The 22,654-nt window shown below is 39.5% G+C and overlaps 1 pseudogene; it reads right to left on the bottom strand.

Moving 5' to 3' along the window:
- The window catches only part of LOC138167551 (large ribosomal subunit protein uL2 pseudogene), a 49,961-nt pseudogene extending 35,616 nt beyond the window's left edge, over nucleotides 1–14,345 (bottom strand).
- Nucleotides 14,346–22,654: the final 8,309 nt, after the last annotated feature.

Here is a 22,654-nt window from a genome sequence, read left to right as displayed (position 1 = left end):
AGCTGAGTATATGCCATCACCCTAGCTTGATGGGTCTCAAGAGGAAGGGTGTGTCTGGAATAAACTAAAGTTTTTTAAATTCTTCTCTCCATAAGACCAGATAAAGAACATTGGCATGTGCTTTTTATCCTTTATCTCCTCTCTTTTATCTGCCAAAGATGGAGGGCATACGCTCCAAAGTATTTTTTTCCTGTTCAAGTCAGTTCATAATTCCTGATTTAATGAATATATAATTACTGATTTAATTAGTAATCCTGTCTTAATCTAGATGAAAATATGATTGATCATTATTTTTGTGTGTGCTATATTATTTGTAAAGCTGAATACAAAGAACCTGGCACTTGCGAGCAATATGATAGAAAATGGGGTTGGTTTATTCATTTTCATAAATGTGCCAATGTAGGTAAAGCTAGATCTAATCTAGGCTTTTGCCCTAAAGTCAAGTGAGTCAGTTGCCATCTGATAGGAGGATGGGCTGGCAGGTCACACTTCTTTCTCTATTGTTTAACCTCTCCACCTATAGTTCACAGGGATATCTCTTTGGAAGGATGACAAGAGAATAAGTCACGCCCAGTGGGAGAAGAAAGGAAGTGTTTGGACCCAGCCTATGGTGCCTCCATTCCAAGGGTTGGGATTGGTGGAAGGAGTGACTAAGTGAATATTCTTCCCTTTCATTCCCTACCCCCCCCTCAACCTCAAAATCTATGTGGTACAAAGGCTACAAAAGGGATGTACATATCCATAAACTATGGAAAAGTGAGGCTTAGATAGTGTAGCAGCAAGCACCCTAGCATACCCAGGATGGCTGCTAGCACAGGTTCTTAGATCTGCTTTTCTAAAGGAAAGCAACTCAAAATGAGCTAACAATCTTGCTTTAATCAAACATACATCATCTACCTAGTTCAGGGGAAAAAGTCAGCACCCTGAACTTCAGAGAATACAAATAGAAGTTATAATCAGACAAAAAAAAAATACAGAGAAACAACCCAGAAGACAGGGCTTCCAGCTGTCTGACCATTACATCCATACCTAGTTAGTTACTAGAGAGGGAAGCACCAATATCTGGGTTTTCAAAGCCAGGGGGCTAAATGGCTGTCCAGAGTCTTGTCTGGCCAAATCACACAACTCTTCCCAAAGTAAGCCCCAAAGCAAAACCTTACATCAGGGTATATATAGCCTTGTCCTGGATCAGAGAACGTCACAGCCCTCTTAACTAATCACAGAGCACCAAGGTGTGGGCATTCCTGAAAAACCAGCCTCCCTCCACCTATTAGGGGGCAGAGTATATTTTCAAATCAGGGAAGCTTGTCAGAGTCACTTAAGCCTATCGAGGGGCCAGGGGGCAGGGAAGATCTTCTGGTTCCAATTACCATTACAGATAGTTATAGGTCAGAGTCACTTTTTTGTGTATTAGGAATATAATGACCTATGCACCAATTTTCACTCATTCAGAGAAATCAAGAAAGGATCCAATCAGAGACTTGATGTGGGGCAGGTCTGACTCAGGCCAACACCCTATTAGTTAAGATTTGATGTTGGGATGAAAAGAGGCATTTGTAGTCCACTTAACAGTTAATAAAAGGAGATTTACTTAGCCCAGATATAGAAAGATATTTAACAAAGAGACAGTGGTGTTTTTAGCTCAGGTAGAAGTGGGCCCCCCTCTTCTCCATATAAAAATTTGTGTGGCTGGCCACTAGGTGCCCCAGTGGATAGAGCTACAGTCCTGGACTCAGGAGAAACTAAGGAACTAAGTTCAAATTCTGCTCCGTGGCCCTTGGCCAAGTCATTTAACCCTGATTGCCTCCAAATTAAAAAAAAAAAAGTAAAAAATGTATCTGGTCAACAGGATAGGGCAGTGACCCGTGTGATCTTAGGACATCTCTCAAGTCTCAGGGACTTCAGGCACATGTTGGTGGACCTTTTTATGCTTTTAGGTGATTGTAATATTAATGGTAATATATAAGATCTTCCCTGCCCATTAACAGGCCTGAATGGGAAAAGTGAAACTTGTTAGCCCATAAGTTTTGTGGAAGAAAGGAGGAGTTCTGCTTCCCCCTTCTGCCTTCTCCCCCCCTTTACTACTGCCACATCAGCCTTAGGCCCCTTCAGGAGTCTTTTGACCTCCACCCTTGTTTGCCACACCCTTATTTGCATTAGGTTCTTTAGGGGTTTTCAACCTCCTCCTTGGCTTGAGATCTTTTTCCCCTCTCTTGCTTCAGGACCCTTCCCCTTTTCCCTTGCTGTCAATCAGCATTAAGCTCTCAGCCCCTCCCTTCTCCACTTTAGGTTTGCCAAATAAGAATAGGTACATTTGAATTGGCTATCCCCTATTTCCTTGTTCTTTGTAAGCTCACTATCCAGCCACTGAGAGATGGTGGCGGGCTTCTTTGTTCCTTATCATTGGAGGAGAATTTGAGCTCAAATTGTGAGCCTGCCTCCCAGCCAACAGGAAAAGGAACAGCAGGGGGGAGGGGGCTTGACCGCATTAGGGTGTAAATTCTTGTTCCTTCTTCTGTAACACAGACCACCCTCACCCCAAAGGGGAAGAGAATAAAAACTTCCTGTTCCTTCCTCAAGATACCTCTGATTTTTTATTTTTCTGGGTAGGGGATTTGGGGTCGCCATACCCCACACAGGCCTCATGTGGAACCCATTAAGAGAAGCAAATTTAGGGGAGGCTTGCTTCTATGAAGGCTCTCACACCTTTTGCTAATTTCTTTTTTATTTATTTATTTATTTACTTTCCTTTGAGTTTCTAATTTTCTCCTCTCCTATCCCCTCTCCCCCATGGTAGCATGCAATCAAATATAGGATCTACAAATACCTTCACATTAAACATTAAGTCAAGTTGTAAAGAAGGATTATAACCAATGGAGTGAATGAGAAAGAAGAAACAGAACAAAACAAAAAAAGAGAGAGAGATTTTGCTAATTTCTAATTAGGCACTGAGTCAGGAAGGTTGTGATGCCTTCTGGCTCTGAGAAGTGTATACTCTGAGTTGGTATTTTGATTTGGGGGATTGCTTATGAAAAGGATCTTGTGATTCCCTGGTCAAGATTCTGAATGGTTGTGTGTTCAAGCTCCCCAACTGCTCAGATGTAAAGGCTCTCTGGATCCAGGGATGTATGTAAAGTGTATGGGAATATTGCTTTGATTCAGGCAGTCAGAGCCCTGTTTGTTGGTCTTCATTTCTCTGCTTGTATTTTCTCTGAAGTTCAGGGTGCTGACTTTTCCCCTGAACTAGGGAATGTAATTAAAAAAGATTGTTGGCCCCTTAAACAGCTATCTTTCCCAGTAAAGCAGATCTAAGAACCCTAGCCATCCTGGGTATGCCAGTGTGATTACTGCTACAGTGATCTAGAAACTTCATCTGTACAGCCAAAGGCTACAAGGAAATTGAATCAAATTGAATCCAAGGATGTGCAACTTGAGCCTTTTCTGACCTCCAGGCCAATTAAAGTGGCCAAAGGGACATCAATATAAATATTGAAGTCATCAAGGATGAAGATGGGGGTGGGGTTGGGATAGAAAATTATGAGTCAGTTTTAGAACTTTTGTCAGTAGACAAAAAAATGGTAACGAGACCAGTAGCTATTAGCAAGAGGGATATAAATGGGGTGATACAGGGAATGAGCATCAAAGAAGGAGAGGTTGTTGAGTTACAGTGGCAGAAGACTTATCTGGAAAAGACAAAGAGAAACACATGGTATGTTGACTTCTCCCAATCTAAGATGCTAGCTAGCCTGAGATAAAGAGGAACCCATCACTGGAGAGTGTGACCAGGAATGACATGTTTACTGATGGGAACCATTTCAATGACCACAAACTTATAGAGAAAGCATGAAAGAAAGTGATATAGGATAAGGGGAAATCGCTACTCTTAAAATGGGGGCTTTAGAGGATGCAGTAGAAGGGGAAGATGGAGATGAATAGGGACTGGAGAAAAATATAAGGCCATCTGAAAGGTCAAGTAGAGAAGAAAGTCATTAATCCACAGTAGTACTTGGTTGGAGCAAACACTTCTCTCTATTACAGACCTTGAGAGGTGTGGATGCTGGGGCTGACATGTTTGGTAATGACATGGGAGTGGTTATATTGCCTAGAGAAGGGGAATTCTAGCCGTTCCTGACAGCATACCACCCCTCCACTTGGTTAAAATCTCTTCCAGTGAGAAGACTGAGCTATGACCAAGTTAGGGAGAGAGACATCAGTCCTGGGAGAACTGTGCCTTCATTTTTCTCAGTGGCACCATCCCCCACTTCTCTGGATCATTGACTGCAGAGGGCTGGTAGGAACTGGAGCAGGGAGGGGCTTCTCTCTCTTCAGCACTGTCCCTCACCTACCTTGGCCCTATAAAGAGACAGGAGAAGGTGCTGAGTTTGTGGATGATGATAGTGGATAGCACAGTCAGGTGATATCAGGTGATAGTCAGGTGATAGGGTAGTACTCCACTTTTCAAAGTATGGCTTTCAACCATCACTCTCCAGTCAAGAAACAGCCTTGGTTGTTGTTGTTTTTTCTCTCTCTTATTGTTTCTCTTATCTCCCCAAACAGTGAAATCAGTCAGGTGGACAAGGGGACCTGTGGTATATATATCAGGAGATAGTCTCAATGGACTTGAAGTTAGGAAAATGTGGGTTGGGATGTAGACAAGCACTTACTTGCTGCCTGCCCTCAGCCAAGTCATTTAATCTTTCTCAGGCTCAATTTACTCTCAATCTCAATTGATTCACCTGCAAAATGGGAATGACAATAATAGCACCTACCTCATAGGGATGTTGTATGAATGAAATGAGATAATGTATACAAAATATTTTATATACTTGAAAGTGTGCTATAAATGGTAATTATTATTGTTGTTATTATGCTAAAATGGTAGCCTTTTCTGATCCCCCTGAACACAGTTTTCCATCTTTTTAGTGAGTATTTGTTGTTTAATTCTTTCAGTCGAATTTGACTCTTCATAACCCCATTTAAGGTTTTCTGGGCAAAGATACTGCAGTGATTTGCCATTTCCTTCTCCAGCTCATTTTATAGATGAGGAAACTGAGGCAAACAGGGTTAAATGACTTGCCCAGAGTCACACAGCAAGTAAGTGTCTGAAGCTGGATTTGAAATCAGGTCTTCCTGGCTCTGGGTCACTTTATCCACTGTGCCACCTAGCTGTCCTTTAGTGAGTACAGTAAGTTCATACATAGCCAAGTATAAAGTGGCAATAGCAAAAAGTGAGATTGCAAAAGGGAACCTAGAAGTCACTTATAGACCATCCCAAAGATCAAAGGAGCATTACTTACATATTGTATCATATATTCATCAACAATCACATCCTAGTAATATGTACTGAATTGGAGGAAGCTGTCAGAGCCTTTTGGTCCTATGGTATATAAATCTTGGATAAGTTGCAGATATCTTCAGTAACACTAGTAGAATATCAAATGGTGCTCACAACTTTGAGACAATGTAGATATGTTAAAGTTTTACCAACAACTTTGAGATGATTTGAATATGTTAATGAAATAACCCAAGATAGTTATTTCAGTTAGTCTGTTCCCAAAAAACTCTGTAAAAATGAGACCTTAAATTCCTGTCCAGTCACCCTTAATACTAGAGCATCTCCTAAGAGTTCATGCCCATCAAGTGCTCCCAACTCCAATCTGCAGTTATAGAAATGACTCATCCCTTCCCCATCCTGTTCCCCACTCTGCCTGACTTCCTCCACCACCCCATCCCCTGTCCACACACGTCTGCCTCTGCACCTCTTTTCACTGCTTGCTCTGTACTTTCTGTTCACCCCTACACCCTCTGTGCCTTATTAAAGCATGATTGCAACATCATTTCCGACTGCCATTGTCTTTCCAAAGAACCAAGTGGACATGCTTGCCCCATTTTATAATTTCAGCAATTAATTAGCAATTTAATTATCCTCCACCTTTTTCTCCATGAGCTGCTTAAAGTGGTTATTGCCCAAGAATACTCATTAGAATCACATTGTAGTAAATAAGTACAGAGAAGGACTTAGGCAGCTGGGTGGTACAAATGGCCAGGTCTGGAGTTAGGAAGACCTCAATACAAATACAGCCTTAGACACTTCCTAGCTGTGTGACCCTGGGCAAGTCACTTAACAATGTTGGCCTCAGTTTCCTCATCTGTAAAATGAGATGGAGAAGGAAATGGCAAACCGCTGCATTATCTTTGCCAAGAAAACCCCAAATGGGGTCACAAAGAGTCAGACACAATTGAAATGACTAAACAATGACAACAATAAAATAAGCAAGACTTAGAATTCAAGAAGCTTGAATTAAATTCTGCCTCATGTATTTTCTTGTGTCACCCCCACCCTGGAAAGCCTTGTCACCTTTCTCAGCCTCAGTTTCCTCATCTTTAAAATGAGAGGTCTTGAACTTGACCATCTCTAAAGTCTTTTCCTACTCTAAATCTATGGTCCCATGACAGAATCCCACAGGGCAATGGAAAGCTGCCTTCTCTTTCTCTTCCTATGCTGTGGTGGCAGGAGAGTTTGTGCCCCCTGTGAAGGAGTAAGAGTGAAAACCACCCCACGCCCATCAGGATATCCGCGGTATCTGGACCTTGTGACTTGGTGCCCTGACTCATCTTGGTTTGGTATTTCATCTGTGGTAGCCCTCACCCAAACCACTGCTATGACCTTGGACAAAGGATTTTGCTCATCCCCAAAATGAGTAAGTTGGGCTATTTATATCGCCTCTCTTTCTAGGGTCCTATAAGCCATCTAGATATTGTATTTGTCTAGTATTTTTAGGCAGCTCATTAGTATAAAGCAGAAGTGCCAAACTTGAACAATACTGGGTTACTGAAGGTTGCATATTAACCTAGAAAACCATAAATTGACATGATTCATGTTGTATTTTGTTTATTTTGTTAAACACTTTTCAATTACATTTTGATTTGTTTCTGATGTTACTTGAGAGTTTTGCAGGCCTCGGGAGGTTTGACACCTCTGGTGGGGAGAAGCAGTTCTCAAAATTTTTTATCTCAAGACCTTTTTGTACTCTTGAGGACCCCAAAAGAACTTTTATTTATATGAATTATATCTATTGATAGCTACCATATTAGAAATTAAAACTGATAGTTTTAGATTTTTATTTTAAAATAGCAATACATGATAATAAATGTCAACATAAATAACACATTTTTATGAGAAACAACTATATTTTCCAAAAGCCAAAAATTTGTGAGAAGGGAAACAGTGTTTTAGATATTTTTTGCAAATCTCTTTGATGTCTAGTTTTATAGAAGAATCTCATATCTGTTTCTGCATTCAATTTTCTATGATTTGGTTGAAAGTAAATTAAGAAAATCCAGCTTCACACAGATATATAGTGGAAAGGGAAGGCACATTTTAATAGGCAAATAACATCTTAGTATTATCATGAAAATACAATAATGACCCTTGTAAGTCAAAACAGCGAAAGAGTCTTTGGGATCGTCAGGAGTCTAAACAACTGCCGTAGAAGATAAATCCTAGACTTAGACTCAGGAAGACTTGATTTCAAATCTTGCATCAGACATTTACTATGTAACCCTGGGTAAGTCACTTAACTTCTATCTGCCTCAGTTTCCTCAATTGTAAAATGGGGGTAACATTAGCACTTTTCTGACAGAGTTGTTCTGAGGATCAAATGAGAAAATCTCTATGTAAGTGCTTTGCAAAACTTAAGGTGCTATATAAATATTAACTATTATTATTTTTTTACTTTGAACAATGAGTATATACTACACAATTCCGTAATAATACTACTAATTAGAAACTCTTTTAGATGATGCCTTAGCTTCTCCATAGAAAGTAAGCAAGATCCTGTGGGGACAGAAAAGGGAGTGTCCATTTTCCAAAGGTGGGAGTCAGAGGAGGGAAGGAGTATCCCCTCCCTTTCATTTACAACCTAACAAACCTTCAACTCTCACAGATACCTGGCCACATATATACATTAAGGGATATGTGGAATTGCCATCTCAAAGAGGGCAATTCCTTGTGAATGTTCTTGGAATGATTGGCTAGCATGTAAGAGAAAAATGAACATAATTAACTGAGTATATTATATATCCCACTTACACAATGAAAATACTCCACCTTTCCTCTCCTATAAACTGCACGGATTCCCTGTTACCTCTGATGTCAAATATTGACTTCTTTGTTTGGCATTTAAGACCTTTCACAATCTTGCTCCAACTTATTGTTCAACCTTATTATCAATTATTCCCATTTACATAGTTTACAATCCAGCCAAACTATTCCCTTTTTTTAAAAGTTGTTTTTTCCCCCAATTAGCAAAAATCTACCTTCTCTCCTGCCCTAATTCCCTCTCCCCAATTAAGAATGAGAGTAAAACAAGTTACAAAACAAAGTATTACATTGCTCATCTAGTACTCTACCTTCCTGTTCAACTCTAAGCGTATCCAAGTCAACAAGCATTTACTAAATATTTACTAGGTACCAGACATGCTAAGTGCTAGGAATACAGCCAAAAGGATGGGCCCTGACTTCAAGGAGTTAATATTTGAATGTTGTTGTTCAGTAGTTTCATTTATGTCTGACTCTTCGTGGCCCCATTTAGGGTTTTCTTGTGGCTTGCCATTTCCTTCTCCAGGTCTCCATTTTATAGATGAGCAAACTGAAGCCAACAAGGTTAAGCGATTTGCCTATGGTCACACAGTAAGTGTCTGAGACTGGATTTGAACTCAGTAAGATAAGTCTTCTTGACTCCAGGTCCAGCACTTTACCCACTGCACCACCTACTGCCCTGTATTCCAATGGGAGAAGATAAAACATGAAAAGGGAGAGGGGATAGAAAGGAGGGAAGAAAAAAAGGCTCACACAAGCATGGTAGCATAGTCTAGAAAATATGGAGTGGGGCCAGGGAAGGAGTGAAAAATGGTTAGTTTGGCTGCTTTCTCAAAACATAGGTCCTGGGAGGAATCTGCCAAAGGGAGGAGGAACCTACCAGAGCAGAGAAGACAGCCGAGGCATGGTGGTGAAGTCCTAAGAGTTGTCCATTCTACAGTCTGTCCAAGTCTATGTGTGTGCACACATGCACACATACACACACAGATCAGCTGCCTAACTGTATATCACTGGGTAATAGGCATTCTCTATCTCCTTTGGCTTGGGGTTGTGACTTATAAAGACAAGTTCTTTTGATTGGCTGTGGATCTCAGGGCTCCAGCATCTCATGATTTGGGGTCTGGGAACCTTGTCCTTTTCTCCTTTACTCTCCTTTTTATGTCCTCATTTAGTATAATGAGGTCTAGGATATTAGAGTCCTGATATAATGGTTCTACTCCATATTAATGAAGAAAATGGTCTATAATAGAAATAGTAATAAATTGGTTCTATTTTTTTTTGGCTGTTGGGGTTTGTGTCCACTTGTGCCCTTCTAGTTTCATCTTTAATACTTTTGAGATGTATTAAATGCTTAACTGAGGTCTACAGCTTCATACTATGAGGAACTGATACAGCTAATAGTCTTCAACCAAGCTTCTCCATAATATTTTGCAAATAAAGTCATGATATTAATCAGTGGTATCCCTGGCTACTAGAAATCTCTACATAGCAAGGAGAATAAGAAATTTTTTGGATAGGGTGTTTGTTGGGCTGTTTTGGGCTCATAATTGTGATGATTGATATATAATTAAGCTTCCTTGGGAAATGGTGACAGCCTAAGCTGAAATATCTCTGGCTCATTCCCTTTCTCACCTGGGGCCATCCATAGCTTGTCTGAGTATGTCAGGTAGGAGCTATTATAGGTGCACAGAGTATTTTTCATATTTATCTTTCCTTTGAATTTATTGTTAATTTTTATCTTTGTTCTCACAAACTGATGTTCTGACTATACACAGAAAGGTAATTTAGAAATTATACCTACATTTGTAACCAGTAGCTGCCTGTCATGCATAGACAATTTCAATTTTTGTGCTCTTCAGAGCCCCACAAGTCTTTTGACTAGCTCCTGAATATTTTCCATATATCTTTCCCAGAGGAGAGAATAGATAAAGACATATGGAAAATATTCAGGAATAAGAAAAAAAGAGACCAAAAGCCTGCAGATTACACAGAAGCTTAATGCCTATATGTCATAATATTTTTTTTTTCCATCAAGGAAACTTTGGCTCCTGTTTGATGGGGTGAACTTCATTAATGGTGCAGGGGTAGAAAGCTTTGTTATTCTGCCATCACTTGAGGAATATGAGGCAAGATGAAGAATACGTGGGGTGGCTAGGTGGCGCCATGAATAGAGCACCAGCCCTGGAGTCAGGAGGACCCGAGTTCAAATCCGGCCTCAGACATGTAACACTTACTAGCTATATGACCTTGGGCAAGTCACTTAACCCCAATTGCCCTACCTTCCCCCTCCCCCCCAAAAAAAGATGAAGAGTATGAGATACTTTGGGTTGAAAGCCATTTCAAGACTTCATCCTACCGCCTTCATGCTGAGATGCTCAAGAATTACTCTAACATCAACTTTAGATGTACTAAAGGAGAAAAAAATAAATATATAATAAGGATTCAAAGCAAATCACAATTTTAGATGGTGAACGATGTAAGGACCTTACAGTTAGAGTATCAACAACTGAATTAATTTGTATTGGCAGTCTAAGCTTGTTATTCTTGGCACCTTTCTCCTATTTTTTCCTTTAAAGCCCTGGTACTTAATGTAGTGCCTGACATATAATAGGGTCTTCAGGTATGCTTGTTGATTGATTGAAGATTGAATTAACAATAGCTCCACTTAATTAATGCTTCAATTCAATGCTCCCAGAGCATCTTTCTTTCTTTTTTGACAATTGATTTTATTGTTTTGTCTTTCTTCACTGCTGATCAATTTTATCAATGGAGAATTAGCTGGATAGTTGCTCTTGCTTTTCAGAAAGCCACAGTGGCCACAAATATTCCATCATCTAAGGTCCCTTTGAGCTCTTAAGCAAGCCCAGGAGGGCTCATGATCTCTGCAACCCCTGCCCCACTTCCTGAGGTACCTTTTCTAATCTCTATATACAACTGGAAACTTTCTCAACCTCCTGGACAGTTTCCCCAGTGGCCTCCATCTTCTCAGGCTTTGAAACACCTTGGAGACTCTTTTCAATGATCACAGTTCAGGGTCATTTTCCAAACCACCAACCACTGGCACAGCCCAATATTTATAAGTTGCACACTGTTATTATATAGAAACTAGATGCATGCTTTGAAAATGGAAGCCTGCAGATTTGACAAAGATGCCAAGTCATATTTTAGACAATTTCAATCAATTGGCAAATGATGTTGAAGCAAAATTCTCAACACAGCAGGAAATAAAGGCCAAAAAAAAAGCCCCATTCTATCACCAAATAACATCTAACATTTCCTTTCTCTTTAACAATACAAGTAAGGTCACTTTTAGGCTTGGAACAGATACATGTTTGCCTATGATTATCTTGCCAACTACTACACGAAGCTGATGTCCTCTGATAAGATTATGCCTTCAAAAAGCCATAGTTACAAGAGGCATCTACTATAATACCTAAAATTCCTTTAGGGCAATCATTACTGAACTCACTTGTCTCAAACAGTGAACAAGGGAAGATGACCTCATGTTTCCTTTTCAATAGGTTTATGTTGGTCTTTCCCAGGACACCAGTCCTTTAATTGCTGAGAAACCTCCATTGTCTTCAGGAGGAATGCAATGCTCAGATTGCTTTTATCATCATTATCATACTGGTAACCTTCAATTCATATATTAACTTCAATCCCAACTATATTCCTCCTTCCCTCTTCCCCAGTAAGAAACAAACAAAAAAAAGAGGACAGCTTTGACATTCTCTGAATTAAGATCCTTTATATTTCACAACCTGAGGAAACTGTCAAACATTTTAAGCATTTTTTTAGGTGGTTGCAGATGTGGTCTCCTTTAAAGCACTTTGGGAGCTCGGCTTTTAAACTCTTAGCTGGCAGTCACTGCAAGGAACCTTTCTGAACTCTATGTCCATTTAAGACAAATAAATTTTGCTGGCTTCACATAATGAAAATTCAGTTATCTGTACCCATTCTGTACCCATTACTTTAGTGTGCACTGTGACAAATCCTGGTCAGGTTGTTCAAGGGCAATGAACACCACTATAGAGGTGATTGTTTGGGTAAATCAGCAAAAGAAGAATAAACTTTTAAGACCAACAAACTTCTATTAACTTGAATCATTTGGTTAATCAGCTTTCAGTCTCTGAGATACTCTGATTTTATACTCAGCGGGAAGTTCAAAAGCCTTGGGCACCATGGAGGTGGTCTCACTGGGAAGCAGTGAAAGAAGACTTAATCATATTAATTTACTAAAAAAAGAAAAAGAATCCTCCTACAGATATCACTATGAGGGTGATCTCTGAGGACAGCCTAAAAAAATACATGACAAATATAAGTAAACAGTCAAGATACAAGCAGACCTTCAAAAAGATTGTATTATATTGCTGCAAAATGACTGAGCAAAACCCCATCCTAATGGAAATACTACAGCTTGCAACTATTGGTCCTATATGGGGATGAAACTAACAAGAACATAGAATGAACACATTAGACCTTGCCAACATACCCTGGCATCCATACAGTCATCTATGAAGGTTCAATATAAGGGGAAAGGGCTACTTATTCTCTCCTTAGGCTCAGGATTTTGGAATGTGAGTATGTAAAATATTCCCAGTTACTCTCTTTTTTCTTTCCACCAGGAAAGAAAACAAATATGTACCTACTCTCTAAGTTACAATCCTGAGCCCTTCCTCTACCAAAAGATTTCTCTGTGAACATGTGGGAGGGTAAACAATGGAGGAAAGCAATGTGATCCCAAAGCACCCATTCCCCCACACCAGAGTGGCACATGATTGGTTTACTTCTAACCTAGAAAAAGGGGGCCATCTTCAGTCATCCTGATCTATATCTGGCCACAGGACCCAGGTGGCTCCAGAGGAGAAAGTGAGGTTGGTTTGTAACTTTGCACAGCTGTGCATCACTCAAATCCAATTCACTTGCAAGTCATGGCATCACCTTCCTGATGTCATGGTCCTCTTTAAGAACAAAGGACAAACAACAATCTGAGTAGTCAGAGCTGCCCCACTGGGGATCCAGTTGACTAGTTCCAGTTACACAATGCAGCTCCTTCCGTCCTTCCTTCCTCCCTCCCTCCTCCTCCCCCTCCCCTTCCTTTGTTTCCCTTCCCTTCCCTTCTCTTTTACATACTACTCTACACATACATACATCCTTAATGGATCATGAAGCACACAATCAGGAGATCAAGATCAATAATTTATCTTTATCTAAATTATCTAGCTTTAATATAACAAGAACAAAAATAAATTTTGCATTTCACTTACGATTTCTCAGCAGTGAAGGGAGGGGAAAAGGAGGGAAAATGGCTTCCCTATATGCCTAAATTATTGGTCAAAGAAAGCTTCGACACTGATCAGACAGTTCCTTTTCACCAGCCTTAGCTGCCCATCTGCCTTAGTGAATGAAGACACTGATGGCCAAAGTAGAACCCAGGTTGGCTCAGTATCAGCTTTGGTGTTAGCCTCACCTCTTTTCTCTGTTTTCCCAGTGTCCAAATACAAATACAAATGGAAACAAAACTCCTGGTGCTGTCATCTGGCACCCAATTTACCTCCCAGTCAGCTTTTCCTCTGTTACCATCCTATATCCACACAAGGGGTAGGAATTGGGCTCCTGCCATGGCAATGGCTACAGCTGTCAAAGCCATTTGACCTCTCAGTCTTCCGGAACTCTTCCCTCCCTCTTGACCTATGTACTTCTCATCTTTCCCAGTCTTGTATTTCCATCCCTATTCAGTCTCCTGCAAAAATCTCTCAGTCTCTCTTTAGAAAGGAAGAGCCCTATCTGTTTGGGATTACTTCACACAGAAGAGCATGGATCTAGACTTTGAGAACCTTCATCCTCAGCCTACAGAAGAGTTAGCCTTCCCAAAACATGGCCACATATATATATATATATATATAATAATTCCCCCAACTTCTAAACTGGTGTGATATTTCACCCAACAAGGAGATAGCCTTTTTAATCTGTCTCTTCATTATACATGCATATAGATGTGTGTGTTTTATATATAATATAAAATGTATTATGATAGTAATATAATACAATTATTTACACATAATACACATATATAATTATATATGTATATAAATAAGAGAGAGATAAACACATAGTTCAAGGAAATATGTCACTTCACTTCAATAATTATGGTCCCTTCTTCTCTGTTTGCACTGCCACCATCATAGTGTAGGACCATATCATCATCCACCTGGACAACTGCAGCATTCTCCTTATAAGCCATCTTATGTTATAATGCCTTAGGTGGATTAACTAATCATCTTAAAAGTGGGTAAAAGCTACGGGATGATCGCAAACTATCCCCTTCATTCACTCTATGTTCCAATAAAATAGGACAACTCTCAACTCCCCAAATGAGATCAGAACTCTAACTCTTCTGTCTTTACTACCACTGTTTTCTATGTCTGTTCCTTGACCATTTTTACCCATTAACCCTTTACTACTACTACTACTACTACTACTATTACTACTACTACAACTACAACTACTACCACTACAACTATAGCTACAACTACTACTATAACTACTATAACCATCAATAATAATAATAATACCTAGCATTTATATAGTATCTACTATACATTAGGCACTGTACAAATATCATCTCATTTATTCTTCACAACAACTCTGAGAGGCAGCTGCTGTTAGGATCCCCATTTTACAGCTGAGAAAACTGAGTCAAATAAAGGTTAAGTGATTTACCCAAGGTCACACAGCTAATAAGTGTCTGAGACCTGATTTGAACAAACCCTTCCTGACTCCAGGCCCAGTACTTTATGCACTGTGCCTACTTGCCATCTTTTAAAGCCCACCTCAAATTCCACCTCTTTCAGGAAGTTTTCCCTTATCATCCTGACTGGTGATGATGCTCACTGTGAGACAAAATCCTGGGTCATATATCTAGAGTTGGAAGGGATTATATTTATGACCTTTCATTTTACAAATGAGCTAAATGAGGCCCTAATAAGCCCATCTAAATACCTAAGGTCTCACAATTCATTGTTGTTGTTGTTCAGTCATTTCAGTCACATTTAACCTTTTGTGACCCCATCTGGGGTTTTCTTTGCAAAGATCCTGGAGTGGTTTGCCATTTTCTTCTTCAGTTCATCTACAGATGAGGAAACTGAGGCAAACAAGGTTAAGTGACTTGCCCAGAGTCACACAGTTAATAAATGACAAAACTGAGATTTGAAGTGAAGTTGTATAAACCTAAATCCAGTGGCCTGGTGGAGGGGAAGAGGTAAAGAAAAGGTAAGCGTGCAAAGTGAAGACAAGTCTTGTTGGTTGCCCCAGAATGGGTCTGAATGGCTGAGAACCAGGGAAGAAAGTAGCAAGGAAAGAAAGGATCAGAATATATGCCACATGTAAACTATACATTTTTGCTCAGAGTTCATATATGGCACAGAAGGGTCATTAGTGCAAAATTCCCAGCAAAGAATCATACCAGGAGAATGAACCAATCCGCTAAGGATTCAGGACACACATGTTGTATCATATAATAAAAAATGTACAAGCACAAGATTATGCCTGATTTACCCAAGGGCTGCTGGGAAAAGTTAGCTTTTGAAGCCTATCTCCAAGGAACAGCAGCTGTAGCTGACAGTTTGTTTAAGGGAGCTGAAACATCATGGCAGCAGCTTGAAAAGGTCCCTGCCCACCTCTTCTTTAGATTTAACTGAGATGTGTTAGGAGGCTCCTAATTTTGTGACTATTAGAGCACACTAACTGGCCATCTAGCTCTTTGAAGAGTGGGATATGGTGGATAATAATGTAATCTGATGCTACTTAGATATGATCAAAAGAGTAGACCCTGGAGAAGGGAACGTCGGGAACCGTGTGATTGTAATGAGGATGTGCTTTTCTGTTAACAAATCTGATACCCTGAAAAGGAGGCAGCACCACTCAAAATGAAAAATAAAGCCAGGATATCTGACAACAAGTTTGGAATGTAGATGAGGTCCACTTTTGTCATCAGCCTTCAGGAGGAGCTGAGGTACAGGTGTCTTATATCTGAATCTCGATATCCATCCAATGAACTGTCACCCAGACATGGGGTCTCTGATCCCTGTAGTCAGATGGCAGGAGCAGAATGACTTGGGAGAGCTTGGTCATATTCACTATCTCTAAATTTCATTACCATGGAGCTGATGGTGCCTACAGGCCCTACTACTTTTTAAAGTGAATCACCTGAGAGGGCAATACCTCTTGAGTACTTAACATCAAAGGGTGCCAAAGCTTCATTGAAACTTCAAAAGCATTCTCCCCCAACCCAATCCAAAACAGTAACATGGGACAGAAGGACCAGAGAAAGAGACTTCTTCTTTAAAGGAGAAACTTCTTAAGAGCTTAGTTAATCACCACTGATAAAAGAGACTTGTTTAGATAATCAGTGTTATGGGATCAATAAAGAAATCCCAGTTTGTTTTATTTTTTATAAATATTTTTATATAATATAAATATAATTTATAAATGTCACCCTACCTAGGCTGTCTCTCTATCCCACTGAAGCAGGCATGGAATATATCATTAGAGGTCCATGGCCATACCTTGTAATTTGAGACCCATTCCTACTAGAGTAAGATGTACAAGTATTCTCTCCTCACTGTATATGCAGGGCATCAAATGACCTTTGAATAGGGGTTATTTGGTTGATTCCCTCAATTTTCTTAAAATACAGCTTCAGTAAATAAATCAGTATTTGTTTATCCCCCTTTTTTTGAAACTCTCATTGCCAAGTCTATAAAGCCTCCTTCTGGCAATATTTAACACGAGTAGCTCATTTCCTTTTTTGAATTCCTGAATCTTTCCTAATTCACCATATCTTCTCAGAACACACCTTGTGGTAGTACTTGGTACCATCTGAGTACCATCTGAGTCTGAGTCTTTGGGGGAGTCTGGAACTGAGTCCAAGATAAACCTAAAACACAAGGAGAATCTTACTCTCTCTCCTTCTCCCTCTCCCTTTCCCTGACTCTTCTCCTAAACTTATTCTCTCATGATTGAATTTCCTACAGCAATAAGGTAATATTGAGGTCACAGAGAGACAACCCTGCTCTTCTCCTAGGGTGAAGTGAAGCCATTCTCACCTTCAACTGAGCTGCCACAGCATCCATACCTTAGCCCTCCACCTTCTCTCCATGGGCAACTAGCTCAGCTTCATTTAACTTCATTTTCGTTAATTTAGTGGCCAGCTTTTGAACAACAATTATCAACAGTCAGGGAACAGTGAAGCAGGAAGGATTTTTGTTAACCATCAGGTCCTCTCCCATGAAATTTATTTGGCCAGTGCAAGCTCCAGACTTATCCCATTGGTGAAATCTATCCAACAGAACCCATAGTTCCTGTGCCACTAAAAGAAGTGGGAAAAGTTTCAGGTCAGCCCAATAACATGAGAGCCCCCATCTTTCTTTCACCTCTGTGATTTCTTCTAGCAATTCACCAACTCACTGTCTGTCTCACCAGATCGAGCACCTACTTCAAATATCCTAGGCCCGTGTAATGTTAATGGGATTTAAGATCTTCCATGTCCATTAATAGGCCTCACATGGAGCCCATTAAAGGAAGCTTGCTTAAGGGAAGCTTACTTGTAGGAAGGCTTTCACACCTTTTGCTATTTTCTATTTAGGCACTGAGTCTCCAGGGTTGTGATGCCTTCTGGCTCTGAGAAGTGCATATATATTCTGAGTTGGTATTTTGCTTTGGGGTTTTACTTATGAGAAGGATCTTGTGATTCCCTAGTCGAGATTCTGAATAGTTGTGTGTTCAAGCTCCCCAACTGCTCAGATGTAAAGGCTCTCTTGATCCAGGGATATATGTAAAGTGTATAGGAATATTGCTTTGATTCAGGCAGTCAGAGCCCTGTCTGTTGGTCTTTATTTCTCTGCTTGTATTTTCTCTGAAGTTCAGAATTCTGACTTTTCCCCTGAACTAGTGAATGTGATTAAAAAAAGATTGTTGGCCCCTTGAACAGCTAGCTATCTTTCCTAGTAAAGCAGATCTAAGAACCTGTGCTAGCAGCCATCCTGGGTATGCCAGTGTGGTTGCCACTACAGCCAGGCACTTGTTGGCCCCAAATGTAAGTTTACTAGAGAGACTAAATAAATATGATGGATTTTTTTTTAAACTGGAGAGATTGAATTAATAAATATTAAAAAACAAACATTTTTTTCTAAATACATATACTTAGTAAAGGCATATAAACAAACATTCAGCAAGGATACAGAAGTGCTGTATTCCAGGACCCTATGTTTCTATGTCAATAATGAAAGTAGTCTGAATAGAACTAAAGCGTTCATCAAATCCAAGAGCTACTCTTCCTTCTTGATGCTGGTTTATATAAGAATCTCCAGAAAGACATTTATCCTATTTTTGTTCCAGGGGTCCATGACTAAGGGATATATGTGTACGTTAAAAATAATTAATGGCATATATCCTAGTCAGGCCTGTGGGGCCCAAGACAAAAGAAGTAATGCCTAACATAGCTGGCTAGAGAAAAAAATTGCAAATTTAATTTTGATCAGACTTCTTTACACATGATATAACAAGACTAGCAGCAGTGGGAAGAATATAGAGCTCTCTCTCTCTCTCTCTCTGGTTCTCTACCACGCCTGATTGTATCTCTATTTCTTTTCTTCCTTCCTTCTCCCCTGCTTTTTGATCTTCCATTTGACATTTGGAGCTAGTAGCCTGCTTGACCTTGTATTATATGAGCCTAATGTGGCCTAGAAAATATACCGATATTGTTTTGTAACTTAATGCCATCCTCTTGGCAGGAAAACATGTGTGTCTATCTCTTATTAATGGCAATATGCATATGAATTTCCTTTTAATAGAAGCTGTTTTTTAGTTATCAGGGAATGACAAAACCTCAGAATTGAAAGGGGATTCCAAAGCCAGCTGCTCCGGCCCCCTCCTAAACAAAAGTCCTCTCTACAACATGCCTGACAAGAAGTCATTCATCCTTCACCTAAAGGCATCAAGCAAGGAGGGACCTTGTACTTTCTGAGGAAGTGTAATAAGAATGTAAATTTTAAAGATCTTCCCTGCCCCTAGGCTAATGTGCACCTGAAGCCTGGGGAGGCTTGTTTTTCAGTAGATACTTCTTGATTGGCCAGTGAGTCAATAAGGTTGTTACATTCTCTGAGCCAGGAGAAGGCTATATAAGCCCTGATGTGTAGCGTTGTTTTGGGACTCACTTTGAGAAGTGTTCTGTGATTTGATCTGAATTCTGGGAAGCCGTTGTTGAGAGTCCCCCGGCTTTGAAAAACCCAGATGTGGAAACCCAGATGTTGACTGGGTATGGATGTAATGGTTGGACAGTTTGGAAAGCTGTCTACTTGATCTGTTAATGTCTTGATAATTCTGTCTGTATACTTTGAAGTTCGGGGTGCTGACCTATTTCCCCTGAACAAGGTAAATGATATATGTCTGACTGATTAAAGTAAGCTTGTCAACCCATTTTGAGTTGCTTTCCTTTAACAAAGCAGATCCAAGAACCTGTATGGGCAGCAAACCCTGAGGACACGCTTGGGGTGCTTGCTGCTACAGGAAGTGCATTCCATATTTGGACTGCTCTGTCATTGGAAAATTTTTCTTCACAATATGCCTACATTTGCCTCATATAATGTTTATTTTTCCTGCTTCTTCCCTCTGGGGTCATGCTAAACAGGTTGAAGCCATCCTCTGTGCAACAAAACTTAAAATTTAGTACTTAAAGTGCTTGAAACTTTAACATTTAAAGTAATCTATCATGTGCTCCTAAATCTTCTCTTCTCAGTGCTAAATATCCTCTCATTTTCTTAAGCAGTCCCATTATGGAACCATCTCAAATTCTTTTGCTATTCTGTTTATCTTCCTTTAGAAATTTGCCAGTTTACCAATATCCTTTCCAAAATATGGTGCTCCAAGCTGAACTCCATGCTTCAAATGTCTTTTGAGAAGAAGACAAAGTGTAGCAAGGATGCAACCTATGTTATCTTGGGCACTAAGCCTTCTTCTCTTAAAGCAGTCTAAGTTTACGTCAATATGTTTTAATTGCTATATCATATTATTGATTCACACTGGGCTTGTGGTCAGCCCAGACTACAGGATTTTCTTTAGGTAAAAGCTAGCCATGCTTCTATTGTGTTGCACTTATAAAGTTGATTTTTTTGAGCTCAAATGTTAGACAAGGACATTTTTCTATTAAAAAGGGCATTCTTCATGTAGATATGACTCCTGTTGATTTAATATGTTTACCTTGAATTCTTCCAGTAGTTTCTCTACCAGTTTCTCTACCCTTTTAAAGGCAGTTCAAGACAAGAACCAATCTGATATCACATGTAGTTAATCATGCAATTTGAGCGATCTGAAAGGTGAGTCAGGGATATATTTTGACGTTCAAGTTTCTAGCAGAGGTAATCTAGGTTAGATCTATAGATCTATAGTAGCAAACATCTTAAAACTTAGATATCACTCTTCCTGGCTTCTAGGCATGCATCTAAACACTAATAAAAGGACTCCAGGGCTGCATATGTGTTGAGGTGTGGTTAAGAATAGAAGTTAATACTCAGAAGAAAAAAAGAAGGCTTGCAATCATAATTTTTAAAGGCACAGTTCTAGAAGTCATTGTGAAACTTGACTTGGTTTGTTTTTCTTGCTTCAGGTCATAGCTCTAGTGCTGGGGGTAGTGGGTAGGGGAAGCTAAAGTTCATCCAGTTCAGCCTCTTTGTCCCCCAGTCCCTAAAATGAACCATTTAAAAATTGTTATTCTTTTGTTTTACAGCGTCTTCATTTACAAATATATCTCCCCTCTAATACCCAGAGAGCCATCCCTTGTGACAAAATTAAAAAGAAAGAGCAAGAAAAACCAGTTCAGCAAAATAAGCAATACTTCAGTCTAATCTGACTGTATACACCATGTCCCCCACCTCTGCAAAGCAGGGAGAGCGTCTCATCATTGTCTACTCTTCTTCTATTATAATAACATTGTTTAGTTTTAGGGTTTGTTTATTTCTCCATTTACAATATATACAAAATCATTGTGTATAGTGTTTTCCTGGTTCTGTTTACTTTACTTTACATCAATTTATAAAAGTCTTCCCATGCTTTTCAGTGATGTTCTTATGCATTGTTTCTTATAATCACCTTATTTTGTAAATAAGGAAACATTTTACAGACACTTTCTCAAGATTGAACAAGTAGTAAGTGTCAGATCCTGGGACTGAACTCAGAGCCTGTGATTCCACCTTCTACATTCTTCCATTGCACCATAGTCCCTTTAATACTGATAAGAGTACAAACAAACCTGTTTGTTATTGGTGCTTCTACTTTTCATGCTATGGTTGCTTCCCCATGTTCCTCCTCTCTCTGCTTTCAGCATAAACACAAAATGAATCTACACTGGTGAGAAAGAAACTAGTTAATCAGAATCAATTATCAAAGCAACCTCACTAGACAGAGTACATCATATTCTGTACAGGTAGTCCCCAATCTCTCCCCCAGTTCAGGAAGTAAGTTTCTTTACCTGTTCTCTGGCACTGACATTATTCATTTCTATTCATCAGAATTTGGCAGTACCAACCATTCCTCTGTGGTTCTGTGCTCACAAATAGGGATACTGGAGCTCTGCATACTGGATTTCTACTATAATAAAAACATTATTGTAGTCATTATATGTAATATTTTCTTGGTTCTGCTCATTTTGCTCCATATTCAGCCATGTTCTTCCAAATTCCTTATATTTGTCATTCTTTATAGTACAATAATATTCTGTTATATTTACATGCCGTGGTTTGCCTAGCTATTCCCCAATCATTGTTTATTTACTTGCTTCAGTTTTTGTTAGTAAAGGGAAAAGGAAAAGAAGCTGTATGTTCTAACATACAGTTATATAACAGTTCTTTTGGTGGTGGTCAAGAACTGGAAAGTGCAGGCATGCTAACCAATGGGGAAATGACTGAACAAGTTGTAGTATATGATTGTGATGAAATACTACCGTGCTATAAGAAATGATAAGCTCAATGATCTTAGGAAAACATGGAAAGACTTGCAGGAAATAATGAAGAGTGAATGAGCAGAACCAAGGGAACACTGTATATAGTAACAGCAATATTGGGTGGTTGTTTTTTTTTTTTTTTTTGTTTTTTTGGAGGGTGGGAAGGCTGGGCAATTGGGGTTAAGTGACTTGCCCAAAGTCACACATCTATTAAGTGTCAAGTGTCTGAGTCTGTATTTGAACTCAGGTCCTCCTGACTCCAGGACCAGTGCTTTATTCACTGCGCCATCTAGCTGCTACAAGCAATATTGTTTTAAGAATGACTGAGTGAACAAGTCATTATAAATTCTCAAATTAACTGTAAAGGACATATGAAGAAAGATGCTGTCTGCATCCAGAGAAAGAACTGATACATGTATAGAATAATTTTACATACACCTCTTTCTCTACATGTATATTATATATATATACATATAGATACATACACACATATGCATATATATATATACACATACACACATATTTATGTCTAATGGTAGCCATCTCTAGGGCAGTGG

The sequence above is a fragment of the Petaurus breviceps genome, unplaced genomic scaffold (genome assembly GCF_028583685.1).
Source record: "Petaurus breviceps papuanus isolate PSGF00001 unplaced genomic scaffold, PetGlider_PUasm1.0 229, whole genome shotgun sequence".
Classification (NCBI taxonomy): domain Eukaryota; kingdom Metazoa; phylum Chordata; class Mammalia; order Diprotodontia; family Petauridae; genus Petaurus; species Petaurus breviceps.
Note: the sequence above shows the minus strand (reverse complement) of the source record. Positions and strands in the feature narration are given on the sequence as shown.